This window comes from Aegilops tauschii, chromosome 2 (genome assembly GCF_002575655.3).
Source record: "Aegilops tauschii subsp. strangulata cultivar AL8/78 chromosome 2, Aet v6.0, whole genome shotgun sequence".
NCBI classification, from domain to species: domain Eukaryota; kingdom Viridiplantae; phylum Streptophyta; class Magnoliopsida; order Poales; family Poaceae; genus Aegilops; species Aegilops tauschii.
Genome location: NC_053036.3, coordinates 158352227 through 158377072, shown reverse-complemented (window position 1 = coordinate 158377072; position 24846 = coordinate 158352227). Strand labels below are relative to the sequence as shown.

Genomic DNA, 24846 nt, shown 5'->3' with positions numbered 1-24846 from the left:
AGGCAACATATGCATGATATGACTAACATCATCATGCCAAGGTAGAGCAAACACCTTGGGGGTAAATAGGAGTGGTCAGCGGCGTCTGAATCCGCCTCAAAACAGATTCCTCTGGATTACAATCTGGAGAGGGGTGGGGAGGGTTTGCCATTGAACCCACCATGGAGCGATGTCTGCATGACATTGTATTGCCGTGCAAAACTCTTCTCTTTTTCTCTACATGTTCAACATGACTGTGTACAATATCTGACATGCATAAAAAAACATGGTGAGATTACACTATAAGAAATCGGTTAATACATGACGGATTTCCCTTGACGTTTTGATAAACCGTCATGAACCGGCCTAGTTCAGCCCCCTAGCCCACTGAAGCCCGCCAAAGCCCGCCTGACCCATTCCCCATATAAAAGCTAAGCCTAGGCCTCTTCTTCCCCATCTCTTTCTCCCCTCGCCGCCGCCCCTGCACCCCACCGCTCTGGTTCTCCTTCCTCCACCCAAACCCACCTCCACGGCTGCGGCCTCTTTCTTCCCCATCCTCTCCCGTCCTCAATACCATGGCCTCGGGCTGCTGCTATAGATCCGGCGCGCGCAGATCTGGGATGAAGCTGAACCCTGACATAGGTCTTGTCAGACCAGAGCTACCGTCGGGTGGCCGGTTACCACAATTGCTCGGTGGAGGCCGCACCTAGTCGCGACTGGTTAGTGATGCTGCCCTTGCCCCTCCCTCCTTTTGGCTTCTTCGATACCTTGGCCTTGTGTTGCTGCTGCGACCGCCGGTTCATTTGCCTACACTGGTAGCTGTACCAGCCATTCATGGGCAAGCTGGAAAGGCTATGGCTGGTGCGTGGCTCCCTCTACAGTTGATTTCCTAAGCGTGGCTATTGCCTTCTCCAACTTGTAGGGTGCGTTGTGTGTGCGTGATGACATGGCGGCAGCAGCGGCAATCAGTGGCTCCGGCGTGTCTACTAGTGAGATGTGCGTGCGTGCAGCAGCCAGTATGTTGTGTGTGTGTGTCGTGTTTCCTCTCTGAATCTTTTAACATTGAGTTTTCTCTCCATATTGTACACTGCAGGGTACCAAGTAGATATATCCGCACATGTTCGTCAACCGGCTGCAGATGCGACCTTCTATCAATATCTATTTCAGTTAGTTCTCTGCCAAATCTAATTCAGTTTAGTTTTTTCCAATAGTTTGGTGTATCTCTGTTCTCTAAATCAATATAAAAGTGTTCACTATTCATTCAGTTTATTTTCTATCTAAATATAATTCAGTATGAATAAATGTAATCAAGTGTGGTCAATAATTTCATCAAATAGGTCTTGGAGACCTGATTTCTGTTAATGTATTAACATCGTGACATGTTCTGTTTAGTGTTTTCTCCTAGGAATTTCTTTTTCTGTTCTTACTGTCACTTGCAGCTCGGTGAATATATATACCAGAATTAGTTTAATCTGAATCTAAGAAGAAAATTACATTTACAGTGTGGCAGTCCTACAGTAATAATACAGAGTTTAAACTTGTCAATTTGTGTACTAAACACATGTATTAGTGAGTCAATTTATAGTAGTAGTACTACTATTAGTTCTGCACTTTCTAGTACTTGTACCAAGACAACGCACGTGTTAGCTCACTCTCTCAACCTGGAGACACACCGAGCTAGCACTTGCCAACACAATGACACACACATTTCTTATTCAACTCCTCTGCTCCCTACCTCCATATCTAGGTCGCCCTCAGCAATAGTTCCCCCAACAAGTGGGGATTGCTGTCTACTGCTTTATCTAAATCTTGTTGATGTTATTCCCTCTTTTTTATTTTGATAACTTAACATTCTAATTTCCCTGATTATGATCTATGTTTTTTAGGATGCAGGTCTTGGTGGCACTGCTGCATGGCGCAAAATAGAGCTTGAGAGGGCGGGCGGCCACGATGGCCGTGATGGAGCTGCTCCGTGATCAACCAGGGGTTGGTTCTCTACTGCCACTCCTATGATTTCTTCATTATTTCCATTCCCCAGCTCAACTACCACTGAACTACACCTATTTAGTTGATCTAGTTTAGAGTTAGGTATTTTTCATGCTAATTGAAGTTTACATGTCAAGCAAGTGTTGGTTGCTATTTTCATTTGCTTGATAAATATTTAGTTTGATGAGTGAACTTGTTGACACATGAACATTTGAAGTTTACGCCGGCCGGGTCGATGAGCAGTGGCTCCGTCCCATTGATATTGCTTATTAGTGTTGCCATTTTCCCGTGGATTTATATGGCCTCAACTGCTTCTGAGTACCAGGAGTTCTGAAATCTATCTTCTGTTACGTTGTCACTTAAAGGTCAACTTGAATAGACTTTCATTTGACACAATTCTATTTGGATTAATGTTAAGCAACAACATGATTATTATTGTTTTATAGTATATAATGTTATTCTCATTTGTAGCCATGGTATGTTTTAAGAATTTTTGAAAGCATGTCATTTATTTTTATGTTTGTTCTAATCTCTTATTTCTACTATCTAATGTCTAATTTTGTTGTAAATATGCTAAGGTATTAGGTAGAGGGCTACTATCAGGAAGGCTGACACAAGAACCTCAAAAACAACCTCAAATAGTTTGTTGGTACAAATATGCTAGGTATTATTAGGTAGCGGGCTACCATCAGGAGGGCCGACGGCGAGAACCAGAATAACAACCTCAATCGTTTACATGTTCTGTTTATGTAAATTGGATTGTGCTAGTTCCAAACCTTGCATGTCTTTCACATGTGCTGCTGAGATGTTTGATCACATCAAACCAAAAAAATCTTGCCTTGTGCAATTCCATCAAAACAGCTTAGTGATTGTTACTACATGACATACAGGTAAGTCCCCTGAGATCCCATGTCCTACTTAATTAATTGGGTGCATGAAGTAATCTAGCTTGCATAAACTAAGGTGACTTAGTACTAGTATTATGTTCAGTTGGTATTCATGTTTTATGATTTAGCTTGTACCTTAATAACCATGAAGTTAATTGTAAGCCATGTAATAAATTATATGTGTAGGTCTTGTCACCTTCTATACAAATATACTGGTTTGTTTCATTTCATTATTTTTCCTGTTATAAGTAATAGTACTCCCAATACTGGCCAAGTGGACATGTAATACATTTTTTACACTTGTTGTAATACTGTTGTCTCTACTATCTATGAATCTGCAAAAATCTAATGTTCTTTTACATATGCTAGGTATGATTGGGTAGTGGTCTACAAAGTGCTACCCATCATAATCCGCGCCAGGACATGATAGTTGCCATCAGGAGAGTCGACAAAGAATCTCAACAGCAGCTTCAAAAGTTTATATGTTTTGTTGATGTAAACTGGATTGTACTGCTTCTTAACCTTGTTGTGTGATATATTTAGTGTTGTAAATTATCATTACATGGAAGGATTTGTAAACTGCTATGTTGTATATACACACATGATTTTTTTGAAAAAAATATATACATACAAATGGCCGCTTATTGCGTGAACTGTTTGAAATTACTTTTTCTTTGGGCCAAAATTGGCTAAAAAATATGCTGTGTCAAAATTGGGCGAAAATAAATTGGCTGGACCATATTTAAATTGTGCCTACATTCGTGACGATTTCTGTGACCAAAAGTAGTATCCATGTACGCAGCCACGTCATTCCACTTGGCGAATCAAAAATCCAACGTGGCGTCAGGCTATGACGGTTTGTTCCGTCACAATGGTTTGGGCCTGGGCGGGCTTGGGGCAGATCCATGACGGTCAAGAACCGTCAAGGAAGGCACGATGTCAAATTATGACGCGATATACATGACGGATTTCAAGTCCGTCATGCATGGGCACCCATGACAGTTTTCCGTTCATTTGTGACGGACTACTACCGTCACGTATTAACAGATTTGTTGTAGTGTTATGTAAGGAAAGCATGCAGAAATTTAGAGTGATGGTAACAACCAGTGGATGGATTCAAAAATAATGATAGCAGGCTGATGATTGCTTTAATTTAATAAAAAGACAGATGATGATTGCTTTACTATTTGTTTCCCACCCAAGATGAACAACATAGGCATACCCTAGGTGAACCAGATATTAGACATAGATACTATTCATTGCTTCCTCGATATGTGCCCCACAACTAATTTAGAACTCAAGTTTGAACATTAATCTGGACCTGACTTGGAGTCCAAGAGGTGAACAGGACGATAAAGTAGCAGGTAATTTTAAGCAATGCATAACATAAGCAGAATCAAAAGAGTGCGACCTCTCTTGTGGACCCGTGTACTCCTCAGGTTCATCTGCTGAGTCGATGATGGTGATGCCGTTGCGGTGGGTGCCGGCGGAAGGGAAGGAGATCTGAGGTGGCGAAAGACGGTCAGGAGTCGTGATGTCTGGTTTGGTGGATGTTTCTGTCGATGGAGCACCTCAGGTGAGGTGGACGACATCGCGGCAGGAGCAGGACAAACCACACAAAGTTCCCTTCGACACCTACCTGTAACTGAAGTAATTCTGTAAGGGCTCATTTGGCTTGCATGATTCTAAAAACGCAGGGATAGGAAAAACACTGGAATAGGATAGGAATGCACATGGTAAATAGAGCATTTGTAAACACAGGATTTCTGTCAACTTGGGTGTTTGGTTTACAGGAATTGGAAGAGCAGAGGAATGCAAAGAAACATGGCCAAAATAAAGTGAAACCATATGAAAGCGTGTACAGTTAGAATGTTATTCTACCACTAATGCACTTGGTCTTGTTTTCATGCACAGGATTTTGAAAAGTAGGTCCAGGTGGATGTCTTGCTTCATTCCTTTCAACAAAATGCAAGAATAATTGAATAGTAGAGTACCATTGGAAAATTCCCTATTGCTATGTTTTTCTGTCGAACCAAAATAGCCCTAATGGATCGACATGAATGTATAGTAATAAGTGATGCAACAAGTGTACAGCCTCTTTGCCGTGGCCGTGTCGACCTCAGCATCATTGGGTTGGTCGCTGAAGCAGTTGAGGCAAAGGTGGTTGTCGGAGGTGTGGAGGAAGATCTGAGGAATTTGTAGACGGCGTCCAGGGCACTGCTCTGTTGTGATGGATCGTTCTGTCGTTGGAGCAGCCCCGGTGAGCCGTAAGACGTCAAGGCTGAAGCAGCACAAGACAGACATCGTCAATCTCAAGTGGGATTCTAATAGCATCTCTAATAGATGATGTAAAATAGATGTAAAATTTACATCACCAAAAACCACCTAACTACAACAGATGAGGTAAAAACTATTGACTCTGAATTTAACTGTCAAAACTGAAATTTACTGGGAATCTTAATGTTACTGTCGAAACTGAACGCAATGGTAGTAGAGAGGCACTTGACATGTAGTTTAGGGAGGGCCTGTAGTTCATCTTCAACCTTCACCCCCTGAGCCGCCAGCCACCACCGGCCAAACCGCCGGCCCCAGCGCCGCCTCGCCGCCCAGAAACAACTCCCCACCGCCGGTCCGCCGCCGCCCCGGCTAGCCCTATAGGCCCCCCGCCCCTACCCTGAACCCTAAGATAGATAGTGGGGTACCTCTCCGGCGAGCCCCCGTCCCCGCTACGGGTGGTTCTTCCTTAACTCCGGCGAGCCCCCCCCACCCACCCCCTGAAAATCGACTGACCCAAAAGTCGATTTAGTCGACTGAAGTGTAGTTAAATCGGCGCAGAGCAGCAGCATGAGCAAGGGGGAGAGCAGCAGCAGCAGCGCGAGCGAGAGCCGGAGCAGCAGCAGCTGGGCGAGCGAGCGATCGAGCGAGAGCCAAAGCAGCAGCAGCGCGAGCGAGCGAGAGCTGGAGCAGCAGCAGCAGATCCGGCTAGTATGGACGGCGCCACCGAACGGGCCTCGCACTAGGGGAGAGCCGCCGTGGAGATGTCGCCCGCGGCGCCGGCTTCAAGGTAGCCGCTCCATGGGGGTGCGGGATGGAGCACCGTCGGCGCCGGGAGGTCGAGCTAAGGAGAAGGTGCGATGCGATGAGTGTACAACCTCTTTGGTGGCGCCGAGTAGGCCTCGGTTCGTCCGAGGAGTCGGTGAGGATGCTGCGGTTCTGGTGGAGCAGGTTAAGGCGGCACTGTGGGGATGGAGCAGCCGTGATAGACGAGGCGATCGTCGGAGCAGCTCCTTGGAGGTGGAGGACGGGGCGGCTGAACTGGCGGGACGACGAGATGGACGACGGATCCTCATCCGGGGAGGTGGACGAGGGACGTCAAGCTGTTGTGGTGGACGACGTCGTCCGGGAAGAGGCTCCGGCTAAGCAGCGGTGAGGTGGCGGACGGAGGAGGGTGGGGTTTCGCGGCTGGAGCGAACAGGTTATGGCGGCCTGGGATTTCGAATGGCGAAAAGGAGGCGATGGGAGGGGGTGAACCATGACTTAGGGACGCGCTTGTCCAAAATGTAGGGTGTGTTACAAAAGTACCCCCCACCGATTTGAACTAGCGGCCCTTTTGGCTTAGGGTTAGAAGGGGGATTTCGCGTGTCGGGATTTGGCAGCTGGAGGGATTTTTCGCGCGCGTTGTAACTTCAGGATAGCAAGGCGCGGGTTGTGAAGGCACCAGTTTTGGGAGCACGATATCTAAATTTTCGGGATATAACAAGGCGCGGGTTGAATTTTAGGGACAAGCCTAACATGTAATATTGTACTTGTACGTACCAAATCAATTCGCACTTCCCTCAGCCAAAAAGAAAACGAAAAAAATAAAACTATTCACACCACATAAAGAGAGAGTCTTGCCCCGTTTTACTATAAAAATGCTATTTAAAGCTACTCATACCAACAATTTAGTGCAATTAAATGCTATTCGGTAGTATGAATCCATGTTATGTCCAATTAAATTTTTTCGCTTGCTCTATAATGCATGTAACCTACTCATACCAACATTTTAGTGCATTCCAAATGTCTATACTACCGCTGCAATTCGAATTGAATTTGAATTCGTTTCTCTATTTCAATAAGAATCTACAATCATGATTGTTGCCAACTTCAACCATCATTCATGTATTACCTTAATAACACACCACATGATTACTATAGAGATAGATATGAACTATGTGTACTACATGAACTCGAATTCTATTTTTTGAATACACTTGATGTTGATTCCAAATAATAGTACATTTGATGTACTAACTATATATTCATAATCTAAACCATGTTCCATACGTGTACACCGTGTTTATCACACATAGTATAGTGCCCCGCCCCTACATTATGACAAGTATTTAGACCTGAGCTGCAAAAGCCACACATTAGCCCAAATTATGATCAATGTTCTATATGTTATACGTAGTACTAGCAAGATGCCCATGCGTTCCACAAAACATCAACATGATCAAGGGGAGGCCTAATTTGCAAATATGGAGAGGGGTGTGGGTATCTTTTTTCAAAATTGCCATAGTTTCCTTCCTATCCGTCAGATATAAATCGGACGGCCTATATTGCAGGATGGCACCATCATCAACAACTCCTTTTTTTTATAAGAGTAGAGATAAAATATATTATATGTAGTATAACATGTTCATAACCACACCATGTGTATCACCGTTATATATATTCACACATGCGTCGGTTTAAAACACTATGATAAATTCTTCAAATATCTGAATTCGCTTTTTATAATGAAGTATGATCTCTATTCGTCTTTTACACCCACACAATCCTCTTATCTTTGTAGCTAGCTAGCGCTAACTTTCTCTCGTGCATGCAGACGCCCGCATCCTCTCACCCTCCCTCAGCATTCTCTAGCTCCATCGCGCAAATTCGTCTTTTCACTTTAGGTCATTCACCCATGGTGTGTGTAGGCCCCCCCAGCTCCTTCTTTACGGCACACATCGATCGATATGCCTCTCTAGCCAGGTGTGCCTAGCACAAACAAAAGCTTCCCCTCTTCTCTTATCACCGTCCATGCCTCACTCCCACCACTCTTTTTATCGATCTCGTACTCACACACTCCTTCCCCCTCGATATAGTATGACTCTCGCACCACCTCCTAGATGCATCCCTCTCTCTCTATCCTTCTCCCCGTGCCTCATTTGGTTCTAACACACACATGCATGTATTCTGATTGATCTCCCAACATATACCTAGGTCGACTTTAACTATTCCCCCCCATCGATCGACGTACCTCACAAGTTATGTCTCTCCTTTCTCTGACAAAGGACGATTGATCTTCCTATGTAGTTATGTCTACTTACCACAGCCATATCTTTCCCCCCTCATCATTCGTGCATGCCTCCTGACCCGTCTCTCACACGCACGTGCACAGACAGGCAGCCATCCCCTCTCTTATTGATATTGCAGGCGTGCCCTCCGGTTGTCTAGCAAGCCTACCCCACCATTTGTTAGAAGCAACTCCACTACCACCCCCTCCAACACTCTAGCTCCGTCTCTCTCCCAACCTGATTCCTCTCCTACACATATGCATGGATGCCGATCGATCTCCCTTAATACATGAGGTAGATTGATCTCCCTTAATACATGAGGTAGGCCTCTCTCCTCCTCCACACATATACCAGCCATTGTACCTCCATAGTTAATTAGGCCTCCCCCCACCACACACCGATAGTCAAGCGCTGTAGGTAGGTATCCATGCCACAGAGACAAACCGCACCTGTCCCCTCTCTCGTTCTAGTAGGCCAGCCACTCTATATCTTTGACGTGGGCACATACAAATTCGATGGCACTCTTTATCGACCGCGCGTGCACACACACACATCATCCCTCTCTTCGATTCTATGGACACCTCAAGTCGATGATACCTCCACTCTCTTCTCGTGGATCGCCCCCTCTATATATATGATATATCCAGGACTATTTCACACACATTGCATATGTAACATTTTTTGATTGACCCCCCTAAAAAACTCTCACGAACCCACACACTATATCTCTCTACGTTTGTATCTCTCTCACACAACCCCACGTAGGTGGAGTACGTATACAAGAAGAGAATAGGTGCACCGTGCACACGTACTCATGCTTTGTGCCCAGCCACACCGTGCGGGTACACGGTGGAGCTCATTTCTGTATGAAATGGCAGCCCACATGCTAATTTGAACGCGTGTAGCGGTTGTTTACCTACGGAGGTCGTGTACCACGCGTGCACGAAACAAAGGATGCGTTGGCGCGTTATTTTTAAATAAAGCTATATCGCTCAATGGCACGTACACAGAATATAAAACGATTTTTATGGAGAAAAAGGTAGTCCGCTCCACTATATACAATGGAGCCTCCCTGCCTGGTTTGTCTCTCTTCAGAGTATCTCACACAAGGCTGTGGTGGCCTCTCTCTCTCTCACCGTTGGTCACTGATCCGGCCGCATCCCGTCCGCCGGCGGAAAGGGAGGACGTGCATCGTTTCTCCGTTCGACGGCGCCGAGGCAGCACGTCCCTATCTGCGGTACACGTCGTTCTCTCTGACCAAGCTCCGACGCGGTAGGACCTACACCACCTGCTCGCTGTCGCAGTATGGGCAGATTCCGCCCGCCGCCACTCACCTATTTACATCCCGACGACCTCCAGGTATCCCCTCCGGCCTTGCTCCACTGCCCGTCTTCCCACGTCGCTGCATGTGGATCTTCCATAGTTCTTTGCACAAAACATAGCTCGTCCGGCGTACTTTCCATATTGCAATCTCATCCTCACACCGTTTTAGACAAACACAACCGTGTTGTTATCTTCCCTTAGGACAAGGAATATGCTTCTTTTTTGTCATCGCAACTATCATTAACAATATTTGTCCTTTTACTAATTTCAAATGGGCATATTTTAGAGTGTAGATTCACTCATTTTGCTTCGTATGTGTACTCCCTCCGTTCCTAAATATTTGTCTTTCTAGAGATTTCAACAAGTGACTACATACGGAGCAAAATGAGTGAACCTACACTCTAAAATATGTCTATATACATCCGTATGTAGTAGTCCATTTGAATCTCTAAAAAGAAAAATATTTGAGTAGTCACTCATTGAAATCTCTAGAAAGAAAAATACTCCGGAGTATATTTAAGAACCGAGGTGGTAGTGCATGTTGGGGAACGTAGTAATTTCAAAAAAATTCTACGCACACGCAAGATCATGGTGATGCATAGCAACGAGAGGGGAGAGTGTTGTCCACATACCCTCGTAGACCGAAAGCGGAAGCGTTAACACAACGCGGTTGATGTAGTCGTACGTCTTCACGATCCGACCGATCAAGTACCGAACGCACGACACCTCCGAGTTCAGCACACGTTCAGCTCGATGACGTCCCTCGAACTCTGATCCAGCCGAGTGTTGAGGGAGATTTTCGTCAGCACGACGGCGTGGTGACGATGATGATGTTCTACCGACGCAGGGCTCCGCCTAAGCTCCGCTACGATATTATCGAGGTGTAATACGGTGGAGGGGGGCACCGCACACGGCTAAAAGATCGTTGATCAATTGTGTGTCAAGAGGTGCCCCCTGCCCCCGTATATAAAGGTGCAAGGGGGAAGCCGCCGGCCTAGGAGGTAGAGGCGCGCCAGGAGGAGTCCTACTCCTACCGGGAGTAGGACTCCCCCCCTTTCCATGTTGGACTAGGAGTGGAAGGGGGGAAGAGGTGGAGGGGATGAAGGAAGGGGGGGCGCCGCCCCCCTCTCCTTGTCCTATTCGGACTGGCGGGGAAGGGGGGCGCGGCCTACCCTAGCCTCCTCTCCTCTCTTCCACCTAGGCCCAATAAGGCCCATTAAGTTACCGGGGGGTTCCGGTAACCTCCTAGTACTCCGGAAAAATCCCGATTTCACCCGGAACACTTCCGATGTCCAAACATAGGCTTCCAATATATCAATCTTTATGTCTCGACCATTTAGAGACTCCTCGTCATGTCCGTGATCACATCTGGGACTCCGAACAACCTTCGGTACATCAAAACATATAAACTCATAATATAACTGTCATCGTAACTTTAAGCGTGCGGACCCTACGGGTTCGAGAACTATGTAGACATGACCGAGACACCTCTCCGGTCAATAACCAATAGCGGAACCTGGATGCTCATATTGGTTCCCACATATTCTACGAAGATCTTTATCGGTCAGACCGCATAACAACATACGTTGTTCCCTTTGTCATCGGTATGTTACTTGCCCGAGATTCGATCGTTGGTATCTCGATACCTAGTTCAATCTCGTTACCGGCAAGTCTCTTTACTCGTTCCGTAATACATCATCCCGCAACTAACTCATTAGTTACAATGCTTGCAAGGCTTATAGTGATGTGCATTACCGAGTGGGCCCAGAGATACCTCTCCGACAATCGGAGTGACAAATCCTAATCTCGAAATACGCCAACCCAACAAGTACCTTTGGAGACACCTGTAGAGCACCTTTATAATCACCCAGTTACGTTGTGACGTTTGGTAGCACACAAATTGTTCCTCCAGTAAATGGGAGTTGCATAATCTCATAGTCATAGGAACATGTATAAGTCATGAAGAAAGCAATAGCAACATACTAAACGGAATGGGTCAAGTCAATCACGTCATTCTCCTAATGAAGTGATCCCGTTAATCAAATGACAACTCATGTCTATGGCTAGGAAACATAACCATGCTTGATTAACGAGCTAGTCAAGTAGAGGCATACTAGTGACACTCTGTTTGTCTATGTATTCACACATGTATTATGTTTCCGGTTAATACAATTCTAGCATGAATAATAAACATTTATCATGATATAAGGAAATAAATAATACTTTATTATTGCCTCTAGGGCATATTTCCTTCAGTCTCCCACTTGCACTAGAGTCGATAATCTAGTTCACATCGCCATGTGATTTAACATCAATAGTTCACATCACCATGTGATTAACACCCATAGTTCACATCGTCATGTGACCAACACCCAAAGGGTTTACTAGAGTCAATAATCTAGTTCACATCGCTTTGTGATCTACACCCAAAGAGTACTAAGGTGTGATCATGTTTTGATTGTGAGAAAATTTTAGTCAACGGGTCTGTCGCATTAAGATCCGTAAGTATTTTGCAAATTTCTATGTCTACAATGCTCTGCACGGAGCTACTCTAGCTAATTGCTCCCACTTTCAATATGTATCTAGACCGAGACTTAGAGTCATCTAGATTAGTGTCAAAACTTGCATCGACGTAACCCTTTACGACGAACCTTTTGTCACTTCCATAATCGAGAAACATATCCTTATTCCACTAAGGATAATTTTGACCGCTGTCCAGTGATCTACTCCTAGATCACTATTGTACTCCCTTGCCAAAATCAGTGTAGGGTATACAATAGATCTGGCACACAGCATGGCATACTTTATAGAACCTATGGCCAAGGCATAGGGAATGACTTTCATTCTCTTTCTATCTTCTGCCGTGGTCGGGCTTTGAGTCTTACTCAATTTCACACCTTGTAACACAGGCAAGAACTCTTTCTTTGACTGTTCTATTTTGAACTACTTCAAAATCTTGTTAAGGTATGTACTCATTGAAAAAACTTATCAAGCGTCTTGATCTATCTATAGATCTTGATGCTCAATATGTAAGCAGCTTCACCGAGGTCTTTCTTTGAAAAACTCCTTTCAAACACTCCTTTATGCTTTGCAGAATAATTCTACATTATTTCCGATCAACAATATGTCATTCACATATACTTATCAGAAATGTTGTAGTGCTCCCACTCACTTTCTTGTAAATACAGGCTTCACCGCAAGTCTGTATAAAACTATATCCTTTGAACAACATATCAAAGCGTATATTCCTACTCCGAGATGCTTGCACCAGTCCATAGATGGATCACTGGAGCTTGCATATTTTGTTAGCACCTTTAAGATTGACAAAACCTTCCGGTTGCATCATATACAACTCTTCTTTAATAAATCCATTAAGGAATGCAGTTTTGTTTATCCATTTGCCAGATTTCATAAAATGCGGCAATTGCTAACATGATTCGGACAGACTTAAGCATCATTGCGAGTGAGAAAATCTCATCGTAGTCAACACCTTGAACTTTGTCAAAAAAACCTTTTTCCGACAAGTCTAGCTTTGTAGATAGTAACACTACTCTCAGCGTCCGTCTTCCTCTTGAATATCCATTTAATCTCAATGGCTCGCCGATCATTGGGCAAGTCAATCAAAGTCCATACTTTGTTCTCATACATGGATCCCATCTTAGATTTCATGGTCTCAAGCCATTTTGCGGAATCTGGGCTCATCATCGCTTCCTCATAGTTCGTAGGTTCGTCATGGTCAAGTAACATGACCTCCAGAATAGGATTACCATACCACTCTGGTGCGGATCTCACTCTGGTTTACCTACAAGGTTCAGTAATAACTTGATCTGATGTTCCATGATCATCATCATTAACTTCCTCACTAATTGGTATAGGCGTCACAGAAACTGGTTTCTGCGATGAACTACTTTCCAATAAGGGAGCAGGTACAATTACCTCATCAAGTTCTACTTTCCTCCCACTCACTTCTTTCGAGAGAAACTCCTTCTCTAGAAAGGATCCATTCTTAGCAACAGATGTCTTGCCTTCGGATCTGTGATAGAAGGTGTACCCGACTGTCTCCTTTGGGTATTCTATGAAGACACATTTCTCCGATTTGGGTTTGAGCTTATCAGGATGAAACTTTTTCACATAAGCATCGCAACCCCAAACTTTAAGAAACGACAACTTTGGTTTCTTGCTAAACCACAGTTCATAAGATGTCGTCTCAACGGATTTAGATGGTACCCTACTTAACGTGAATGCAGCTGTCTCTAATGCATAACCCCAAAACGATAGTGGTAAATCGGTAAGAAACATCATAGATCGCACCATATCTAATAAAGTACGGTTATGACGTCCGGACACACCATTACGATGTGGTGTTCCAGGTGGCGTGAGTTGCGAAACTATTCCGCATTGTTTCAAATGAAGACCAAACTCGTAACTCAAATATTCTCCTCCATGATCGGATCGTAGAAACTTTATTTTCTTGTTACGATGATTTTCTACTTCACTCTGAAATTATATGAACTTTTCAAATGTTTCAGACTTTATGTTTCATCAAGTAGATATACCCATATCTGCTCAAATCATCTGTGAAGGTCAGAAAATAATGATACCTACTACGAGCATCAATATTCATCGGACCACATACATCTGTATGTATGATTTCCAACAAATCTGTTGCTCTCTCCATAGTTCCGGAGAACGGCGTTTTAGTCATCTTGCCCATGAGGCACGGTTCGCAAGCATCAAGTGATTCATAATCAAGTGATTCCAAAATCCCATCAGTATGGAGTTTCTTCATGCGCTTTACACCAATATGACCTAAATGGCAGTGCCACAAATAAGTTGCACTATCATTATTAACTTTGCATCTTTTGGCTTCATTATTATGAATATGTGTATCACTACGATCGAGATCCAACAAACCATTTTATTGGGTGTATGACCATAGAAGGTTTTATTCATGTAAACAGAACAACAATTATTCTCTAATTTAAATGAATAAACGTATTGCAACAAACATGATCAAATCATATTCATGCTCAACGCAAACACCAAATAACACTTATTTAGTTTCAACACTAATCCCGAAAGTATAGGGAGTGTGCGATGATGATCATATCAATCTTGGAACTACTTCCAACACACATCGTCACCTCGCCTTTTACTAGTCTTTGTTTATTCTGCAACTCCCGTTTCGAGTTACTACTGTTAGCAACTGAACCAGTATCAAATACCGAGGGGTTGCTATAAACACTAGCAAAGTACACATCAATAACATGTATATCCAATATACCTTTGTTCACTTTGCCATCCTTCTTATCCACCAAATAGTTGGGGTAGTTCCGCTTCCAGTGACCAGTCCTTTTGCAGTAGAAGCACTTAGTCTCAGGCTTAGGACCAGACTTAGGTTTCTTTACTTGAGCAGCAACTTGCTTGCCGTTCTTCTTGAAGTTCCCCTTCTTCCCTTTGCCCTTTTCTTGAAACTAGTGGTCTCGTCAACCATCAACACTTGATGTTTTCTTGATTTCTACCTTCGTCGATTTCAGCATCACGAAGAGCTCGGGAATTACTTTCATCATCCCTTGCATACTATAGTTCATCACGAAGTTCTACTAACTTGGTGATGGTGACTAGAGAATTCTGCCAATCACTATTTTATCTGGAAGATTAACTCCCACTTGATTCAAGCGATTGTAGTACCCAGACAATCTGAGCACATGCTCACTGCTTGAGCTATTCTCCTCCATCTTTTAGCTATAGAACTTGTTGGAGACTTCATATCTCTCAACTCGGGTATTTGCTTGAAATATTAACTTCAACTCCTGGAACATCTCATATGGTCCATGACGTTCAAAACGTCTTTGAAGTCCCGATTCTAAGCCGTTAAGCATGGTGCACTAAACTATCAAGTAGTCATCATATTGAGCTAGCCAAACGTTCATAACGTCTGCATCTGCTCCTGCAATAGGTCTGTCACCTAGCGGTGCATCAAGGACATAATTCTTCTGTGCAGCAATGAGGATAATCCTCAGATCACGGATCCAATCCGCATCTTTGCTACTAACATCTTTCAACATAATTTTTCTCTAGGAACACATCAAAAATAAACACAGGGAAGCAACAACGCGAGCTATTGATCTACAACATAATTTCCAAAATACTATCAGGACTAAGTTCATGATAAATTTAAGTTCAATTAATCATATTACTTAAGAAATCCCACTTAGATAGACATCCCTCTAATCCTCTAAGTGATCACGTGATCCATATCAACTAAACCATGTCCGATCATCACGTGAGATGGAGTAGTTTCAATGGTGAACATCACTATGTTGATCATATCTACTATATGATTCACGCTCGACCTTTCGGTCTCCGTGTTCCGAGGCCATATCTGGATATGCTAGGCTCGTCAAGTTTAACCTGAGTATTTCGCGTGTGCAACTGTTTTGCACCCGTTGTATTTGAACGTAGAGCCTATCACACCCGATCATCACGTGGTGTCTCAGCACGAAGAACTTTCGCAACGGTGCATACTCAGGGAGAACACTTTTATCTTGAAATTTTAGTGAGAGATCATCTTATAATGCTACCGTCAATCAAAGCAAGATAAGATGCATAAAAGATAAACATCACATGCAATCAATATAAGTGATATAATATGGCCATCATCATCTTGTGCTTGTGATCTCCATCTCCGAAGCACCGTCATGATCACCATCGTCACCGGCGCGACACCTTGATCTCCATCGTAGCATCGTTGTCGTCTCGCCAATCTTATGCTTCTACGACTATCGCTATCGCTTAGTGATAAAGTAAAGCATTACATGGCGATTGCATTGCATACAATAAAGGGACAACCATATGGCTCCTGCCAGTTGCCGATAACTCGGTTACAAAACATGATCATCTCATACAATAAAATTTAGCATCATGTCTTGACCATATCACATCACAACATGCCCTGCAAAAACAAGTTAGACGTCCTCTACTTTGTTGTTGCAAGTTTTACGTGGCTGCTACGGGCTTAGCAAGAACCGTTCTTACCTACGCATCAAAACCACAACGATAGTTTGTCAAGTTGGTGCTGTTTTAACCTTCGCAAGGACCGGGCGTAGCCATACTCGGTTCAACTAAAGTGAGAGAGACAGACACCCGCCAGTCACCTTTAAGCAACGAGTGCTCGCAACGGTGAAACCAGTCTCGCGTAAGCGTACGCGTAATGTCGGTCCGGGCCGCTTCATCTCACAATACCGCCGAACCAAAGTATGACATGCTGGTAAGCAGTATGACTTATATCGCCCACAACTCACTTGTGTTCTACTCGTGCATAACATCAACGCATAAAACCAGGCTCTGATACCACTGTTGGGGAACGTAGTAATTTCAAAAAAAATCTACGCACACGCAAGATCATGGTGATGCATAGCAACGAGAGGTGAGAGTGTTGTCCACATACCGTCGTAGACCGAAAGTGGAAGCGTTAACACAACGCGATTGATGTAGTCGTACGTCTTCACGATCCGACCGATCAAGTACCGAACGCACGGCACCTCCGAGTTCAGCACACGTTCAGCTCGATGACGTCCCTCGAACTCCGATCCAGCCGAGTGTTGAGGGAGAGTTTCGTCAGCATGACGGCGTGGTGACGATGATGATGTTCTACCGACGCAGGGCTTCGCCTAAGCTCCGCTACGATATTATCGAGGTGTAATATGGTGGAGGGGGGCACCACACACGGCTAAAAGATCGTTTATTCTGTGTCAAGAGGTGCCCCCCTGCCCCCGTATATAAAGGTGCAAGGGGGAGGCCGCCGGCCTAGGAGGTAGAGGCGCGCCAGGAGGAGTCCTACTCCTACCGGGAGTAGGACTCCCCCCCTTTCCATGTTGGACTAGGAGTGGAAGGGGGGAAGAGGTGGAGGGGAGGAAGGAAGGGGGGGCGCCGCCCCCCTCTCCTTGTCCTATTCGGACTGGGGGGAAGGGGGCGCGGCCCTGCCCTAGCCTCCTCTCCTCTCTTCCACCTAGGCCCAATAAGGCCCATTAAGTTATCGGGGGGTTCCGGTAACCTCCCGGTACTCCGGAAAAATCCCGATTTCACCCGGAACACTTCCGATGTCCAAACATAGGCTTCCAATATATCAATCTTTATGTCTCGACCATTTCGAGACTCCTCGTCATGTCCGTGATCACATCCGGGACTCCAAACAGCCTTGGGTACATCAAAACATATAAACTCATAATATAACTGTCATCGCAACTTTAAGCGTGCGGACCCTACGGGTTCGAGAACTATGTAGACATGACTGAGACACCTCTCCGGTCAATAACCAATAGTGGAACCTGGATGCTCATATTGGTTCCCACATATTCTACGAAGATCTTTATCGGTCAGACCGTATAACAACATACGTTGTTCCCTTTGTCATCGGTATGTTACTTGCCCGAGATTCGATCGTCGGTATCTCGATACCTAGCTCAATCTCGTTACCGGCAAGTCTCTTTACTCGTTCCGTAATACATCATCCCGCAACTAACTCATTAGTTACAATGCTTGCAAGGCTTATAGTGATGTGCATTACCGAGTGGGCCCAGAGATACCTCTCTGACAATCGGAGTGACAAATCCTAATCTCGAAATACGCCAACCCAACAAGTACCTTTGGAGACACCTGTAGAGCACCTTTATAATCACCCAGTTACGTTGTGACGTTTGGTAGAACACAAAGTGTTCCTCCAGTAAACGGGAGTTGCATAATCTCATAGTCATAGGAACATGTATAAGTCATGAAGAAAGCGATAGCAACATACTAAACGATCGAGTGCTAAGCTAACGGAACGGGTCAAGTCAATCACGTCATTCTCCTAATGAAGTGATCCTGTTAATCAAATGACAACTCATGTCTATGGCTAGGAAACATAACCATCTTTGATTAACGAGCTAGTCAAGTAGAGGCATACTAGTGACACTCTGTTTGTCTATGTATTCACACATGTATTATGTTTCCGGTTAATACAATTCTAGCATGAATAATAAACATTTATCATGATATAAGGAAATAAATAATACTTTATTATTGCCTCTAGGGCATATTTCCTTCAGTGCACAGCCGCATGGGAGACTCAGACCGGTCGTTGCACCGCATTAATAGTGAGTAATGAGCAGTCAAATCATAAGCCCCACCTTTCCCACTGTAAGTTGCTCGGAAGAAGCAACCATCAATACACTCTTCTTTGAATCCGCTCATACTACTCCATCCGTCACTGTTTATAGAGCGCGCTTCAGAAAAAGAGAAAATATCTGGGACCAAGGCGACTAGCGATCGGCCTGAAAATAGCATTAGTAGTTATAGCACGTCGTCTATTACTAGAGGAAATAATGCGTACACACATGCATGCAGTGCTTCCACCCCGGGTACACACATGCATGCACGTACTCCACTCCATATTACTACATCGAGAGAAAATTGCGGTTACCACGCCCTAATTAATTGAGCATTAAACCAAATGCGTCTAAAGTCTCTCTGGTGGTGCAAATGCCTTGAGAGAAATGCATCATAATGAAGCGCGCCCTGTAAACTGTGACGGAGGGAGGAGTAGTATGAAGGTGCAAAACCAAGTACGCGTATGGCCAGTCAGTCAACGCACCTCCTCTTGGCATATCACTGACATGTGGGACCGGAGTGTGAGCAAACCGATCTCAATTAACGGCAAAATGGCCAACCCGCCGTTCCTTGAGAGAGACGAGGAGCAAGAACACACAGACGGGCTCGCACGGAGGCCAAGATATATTCGAGCATGGTTGATCGATATCATCGTTACATGTTGGGCTGCCGTTTTCCGCCCTTCTCCGGAATAAATGTGTACTTTACCAGAGATTAAAAAATAAGAGTACAGAGGCTCCACCATGAGGTTCTAGTAGTAGTACTACTCGTACTACTAAACCTTTCGCTTGGCTCTTCGCCTCTTCGTGAAGTCGAACAATGATGGTACTCCGCATGTTCGGTACTACAGTGTATGCCTCTCGCAATCTGACACCGAATGAACTGATGCATGTCCATCGCCTGGGCGAGGGTACGTTGCATTAGTCAAAAGGCGTAAGCGAGCTTCACCTTGTCCTGCAAGCTTCTCCTCGTTCTGCGAGTTGACGGGACACACCAACAAGTAGTGCTAGTCCATACTCCCTCCTTTCCGGTTAATATGGCTTAATCTTTTTTGCGGGTAAATGAGAGAGCTTTATTCATATATAAGCATTCTTAGGATGATCAGCCAAGACACTGGTCACTAGGAAGCGAGGTACCCCGCAAAAAAAGAAGTAGGAAGCGAGGTGTTTCATCAAGCCAGCTCTCGGCCACATTCAAAGTGCAGCAAGCACGGTTCGCACAAAGATGTGCCGCAAGGTTTGCAGACCTGTTTACATGCTGAATAACAAAAAAAAGAGGAAATATTACCGAGTGCTCCTATTTGTAACAGGATATGAGCCAGAATTAAGCGAGAACTGTGGCGAGTGTTCCATGCAATCAACTTCCATTATCACATGCAAGAACCCTCGAAGAGAACCAAATGTGTTGAAGATTGCTTTATCACATTTTAAAAATATAATAAGAGTGCAGACGCTCCGCCATCCGGTTCCTAGTACTACCTCTATAGACTATAGTAGTAGTACTAGTACTAGTAAACTTTGCGCTTGGCTGTTCGCCTCTTCGGGAAGTGCAACAATAATAGTACTACTAGTATAGTGTATGCTTCTGGCAATCTGACACCGAATTAACTGTTGCACGTCAACCGCCTGAGCGAAGGACAGCTTGCATTAGTCAAAAGTTTCTCCTTATCCTGCGAGCCACCGCGTGCAAGCTTCTCCCGTCTTGCAAGCTTCTCCTCGTTCGGCAAGTTGACGGGACACATCAAAGTAATGCTAGTCCATACTGCCTCCTCTCCGATTAATATGGCTTAATTTCAAACGAGATAAATACACTGTCTGTCACTGTATATTTGTAAAAATACGGTCAGTGGACTTCATAATATGCTCATTGCGCTCAATATATACATTTTCCGGGGTTTATACGGTCACTAGCTCACCCTGGCTGAGTATGTGTGTGCATGCACGTGTAGGTTGAGCACTTGAGCGTGACCGTGTGTGTTCCGTCGTGTGCTCGGACATGCATGCATTAGGGCGTCGCACGCGTTTTTGCGTCCATGTGTACGTGTGACTGTTGCATACACGTAGGGGGGTACGTGTAGGGGCCACTAAAGGAGCAGTCAAATCACACAGTAAGTTAGTCGGAAGAAGCAACCATCATTTTACTCTTCAATGACACGTACGCAATATAAAATGGTTGATATGGAGAGAAAAAGAAAACCACTATATATACACTAGCAGGAGCCTAAGCTACAAGCCTGCTTGCTTGGGTTGCTCTCTTCACAAGCATCGAGCGACGGTGGCCACACCGCTGGTCACATATCCGGCCTGATCCCGCGGCTGGGGGAAGGGAACAATGTACTGCGTAGACGCGGTCGACATCGGCGAGGGAGAAAATCCACAGTCGGTGCGTCCCAATCGGGGGTCACCGCGGTATGGGCCGATGCCGCGTCCCAACCGCCCTTCTAGCTACAGCCCGACGCCCGTTTCGAAAATATTAGTGCATGTAAACAAAAATTATACTAGTATCATTGTTCCATTTTGAAAAAAAGCATATAAGCTGTTACTTCTTACCCAAAGGATCTTTATATCCAACAGACACAAAATATCCATTCGACTGTTCAAAATTACTTTCACTGCTGATTTGATGTCGAGGTAATTGCTGCATCGCCACCAAAACCCACCATCTCTTAAGCTAAAGTAGACCGAGCTAACCCCTATATTAGCATATTACTAAGATAAATAGAAGGCACTGTAGAATCATTTAGGACGTGAGCTTGTCAATCTGAATGTGGAGGGACACTAGCTTAGCCCTGGCCAGCAGCTTGGGCGGAACTGTGAAGAAGGTCAGCTCCTGCACGGCGACGTCGCCGGGATCCCTGCTGCTTGTCACCTCCATTTCCACCTTGACGGCGTAGGTCCTGCCTTTGGGCTCCCCCGGCGGGCCGTTGCCCACAGCTTGGCCATATAGTGCGGCAGTGGGGACGCCCCCGCTTTGATGCAGATGACTGACACGGCGATAGGCGCGCCGATGTCGAGCACGCCGCCGACCAAGAAAAATGTGCGGCCGTCCTCCTCCGCGAACAGCAAGAGTCGTGGCTCCGACAGTGGCCCTTGCAGCTGGAGCGCCTTGCCGTACTGGATCCTGTGCACGGGCATGGGATGCACGGTGCTGATGTGGTGGGAGAGCACCGGCGGCGGGCCTTCGTAGTCGCAGACGGGCACGGGGCATTTGCAGGGCGCGAGCGGACACACGCTCTAGTGATCGGCGAGCTTGTGGTAAGTGACGTAGAGCCCACAGCCTTCGTGCGAGCACTCCACCCTTACCGAGGAGAGGACGGCGTCCACCGCCGTGCTCCGCACATCAAAGCTACCGCCGCGCTCGCACTTCTGGCACTGCCGCTGGTTCCCGGGGCGCTCGACGCGGCAGTCCGCGCAAGCCAGGTGCCCTCCCTTGCACTGCACAAATCAATCGAACAACACATCAATCAAGAAACCTGCACCTTTCTCGATCAGCCAAACGGACGAGGTGTATTCGAACCTCATACACTAGAGGCTTCAAGGGGCGGAGGCACAAGGGGCAGTGGAGCAAGGTGAGGTCCATTGAGACCATAGAGAGCTCCATCGTCGGGTCTTGTTCCGTCTGCATGATCTCGCCCTCCTCGTGCACAACCATCTCTCGCTTTATTAGGGCCGGGGCATTACAAAGCTTTACTGTCACATATTCAGACTACTTCAAGGTGCATTGAATCAACACATGCAAGTATCAAAAGGAGAGTCATGGCATGCATGCATGCATTGTAATTAATGCATCGGTAAACGCAAATTATTGAAGAGGTGACGAGCCAAGCACAACCCGGACGCTCATGTGGCAGTTTCATGTGTAGAGTAGTCTAGGATAGCGTGTATCATGCCTGTAAGCTTAAGGGCATGTTTGGTTCCAAATAAGTCACCAACTTATAAGTCGAAAAGTGAAAAAGTGACTTATTTTGCCAAACAGACCCAACTTATAAGTCACCCCCTTTTGCGTGGGTCCCATCACCTTTACATAAAAAAACAAGGTGAGAAGGTGTGGTCAGGTGACTTATAAGTCAGGTGACAACCAAACAGGCGTGACTTATAAGTCACTGGTTTTAAGTCACCTGACTTATAAGTCAGGTGACTTATTGGAACCAAACAGGCCCTAAAATCATTGGGGTCGGCTCCATGCTATATTTTTTGGTTAAAATAATCTTCTGGCCCTACCTGTCATCCTGGTGATTCTAGTTTGCACGCTCATCTGGTCAAGATAGGAACATATATTTTAATTTCTGGTGGGGTAAATGTTAGAGGTTGCAACAAATGGAGTATTGTACACTGCGGGTCTTTCAGCCAAGTTTAGAGGCAACCATGTGGGGCCAGTGCTATGATGTGTCGCGTCAACTCATACAACGAGGAGAACCTTGATTTTACTACTACTACACGCCTTCTCCCTCGCCCATGCGCGCGGTGGATCGCAGACGAGGACATGCTTTTGCTTATCCCTCCCGCTCGCGGTGGATGGACATGCAGCAGTGGATTCGAACATGCAGCAGTGGATTCGATACTGTAGAAGCAGTAGTAGTAACATCATTGTTCGTCTTCTCGAAGAGGGAAAGAGCCAAGTGCAACCCAAATATGGCAGTTGCGAACCTTGGAGCACGCATATAGCCAGGCTCTTGCATGAGACAAAATTGCTATGTGAGCCCACTATTGTATTACTACTTGCTAGTATAGCCCTGTAAACCAGAAAGGAGTATTTGCCTTTCTAGAGATTTCAACAAGTGACTAGACTACACCGAGACAGAGTACATATGGAGCAAAATGAGTGAATCTACACCGTAAATAAATACGTAGTTCTCTCATTTTCCTCTCGGCCTTGGTCGCGGTGCACAATATTGAGTATACTAGTACTATCATCTTGAAATTTACGAAGTCACCATAGGCACCTCGTCGTCGATGGGAACGTCTCCTGACACGCGATAGACGCGAGCGGCAGTCGCCTCTCCTCCATAGGTGCTTGAATGCCAAGGAGGGAGAGGGTAGCGGTTCCCGAGACGTTGAACGGTCAATGATGCATCCTCAAATTACTCTACATGCAGAGGGAATTAATTGGAGAAGCAGAATAGAGCCAGCACGATGTGAATGCAACAGAGTTTGGATTCTCATATAAAGGTGCTCCACCACTCCAATCCATCTACTCCTTAGTCTATGCGCAACACTGCTCACTCCAATCTAAGAGCATGTGACCAGGAGCCAGAAGCACCTGTGGAGGCGATGATCGCGAGCGGCAGTCGGCTGTGCCAAATCATCCAAGGCGTCGGCCTGCGGCCCCGCACCGTGCAGCGTTTCCAGACGGTGCTGGCGACCATCGGCGTCGTAGCCCTCGCCGACGCCGGCTTCGCCTCTCGCATGGACGACATGATGGTCAAGTCCATCCGCAAGTTCGCCGCCGTCAAGAAGTGTGTAGCGAAAGCTCCTACTAGTCATGCCATCCACCACGCTCATGCACGAGGGAGGGACGTAGCTTCATTGACTTACTGCTCCTACCTTTGCGTCTATGACAGGTGGGCCCAACAGGTGGTTGGCCCACCTATCATGCAGCCAAAGGCAGGTGCAGTTAAGGCACCGGAGCTCAGTCCGCGAGGGAGAGGGCGTTGTAGTAATCAAACTTCTCGGTCTTGTATGAGTTGACGCGACACATCAAAGCACTGCACTCGATATAAGTCTTTTTACACATTTCAAATGGACTACTACATACAGATGTATGTAGACATATTTTGCTTCATATGTAGTCACTTGTTGCAATCTCTAAAAAGACTTATATTTGGAAACAGAGGGAGTACAACGCATGCATGCATGTCGTGTCTTCCCTTTTGATACTTGCATGTGTTGATTTGATGCACCTTGCCAAATTTTGACTATAAATTTAACTAACCAAATTTTCATGCATGTCACAAAAAATTAGGGCTGTTTGGATTGTGACTATGTTTGTCTTGTGTTGCCACATTATTTTTCCCACACTTGCCACACTTGCCTAACTTGAGTTGCTCAAATTGTTAGACACACTTTGGCTTGCCTAAGGGAATCTTGCCACACTTTTTGTGTCTATGATATGTGGGGTTCACTGCTAATAAAAAAATTCTTGTCTTAGGTGTGGCTAATAAAAAAGACTTATATTTAGGAACGGAGGGAGTAGAAAAT

General features: G+C 45.4%; 1 long non-coding RNA gene across 1 annotated transcript; it reads left to right on the top strand.

Annotated features, from left to right (window-relative positions):
* Positions 1-447: 447 nt before the first annotated feature.
* LOC109772778 (uncharacterized) lies at positions 448-3482 on the top strand. Its single transcript, XR_002235173.4, has 5 exons — positions 448-698; positions 902-975; positions 1073-1145; positions 1866-1965; positions 3222-3482. It is a non-coding gene; the product is annotated as an uncharacterized lncRNA (long non-coding RNA).
* The last annotated feature ends 21364 nt before the right edge of the window (positions 3483-24846 follow it).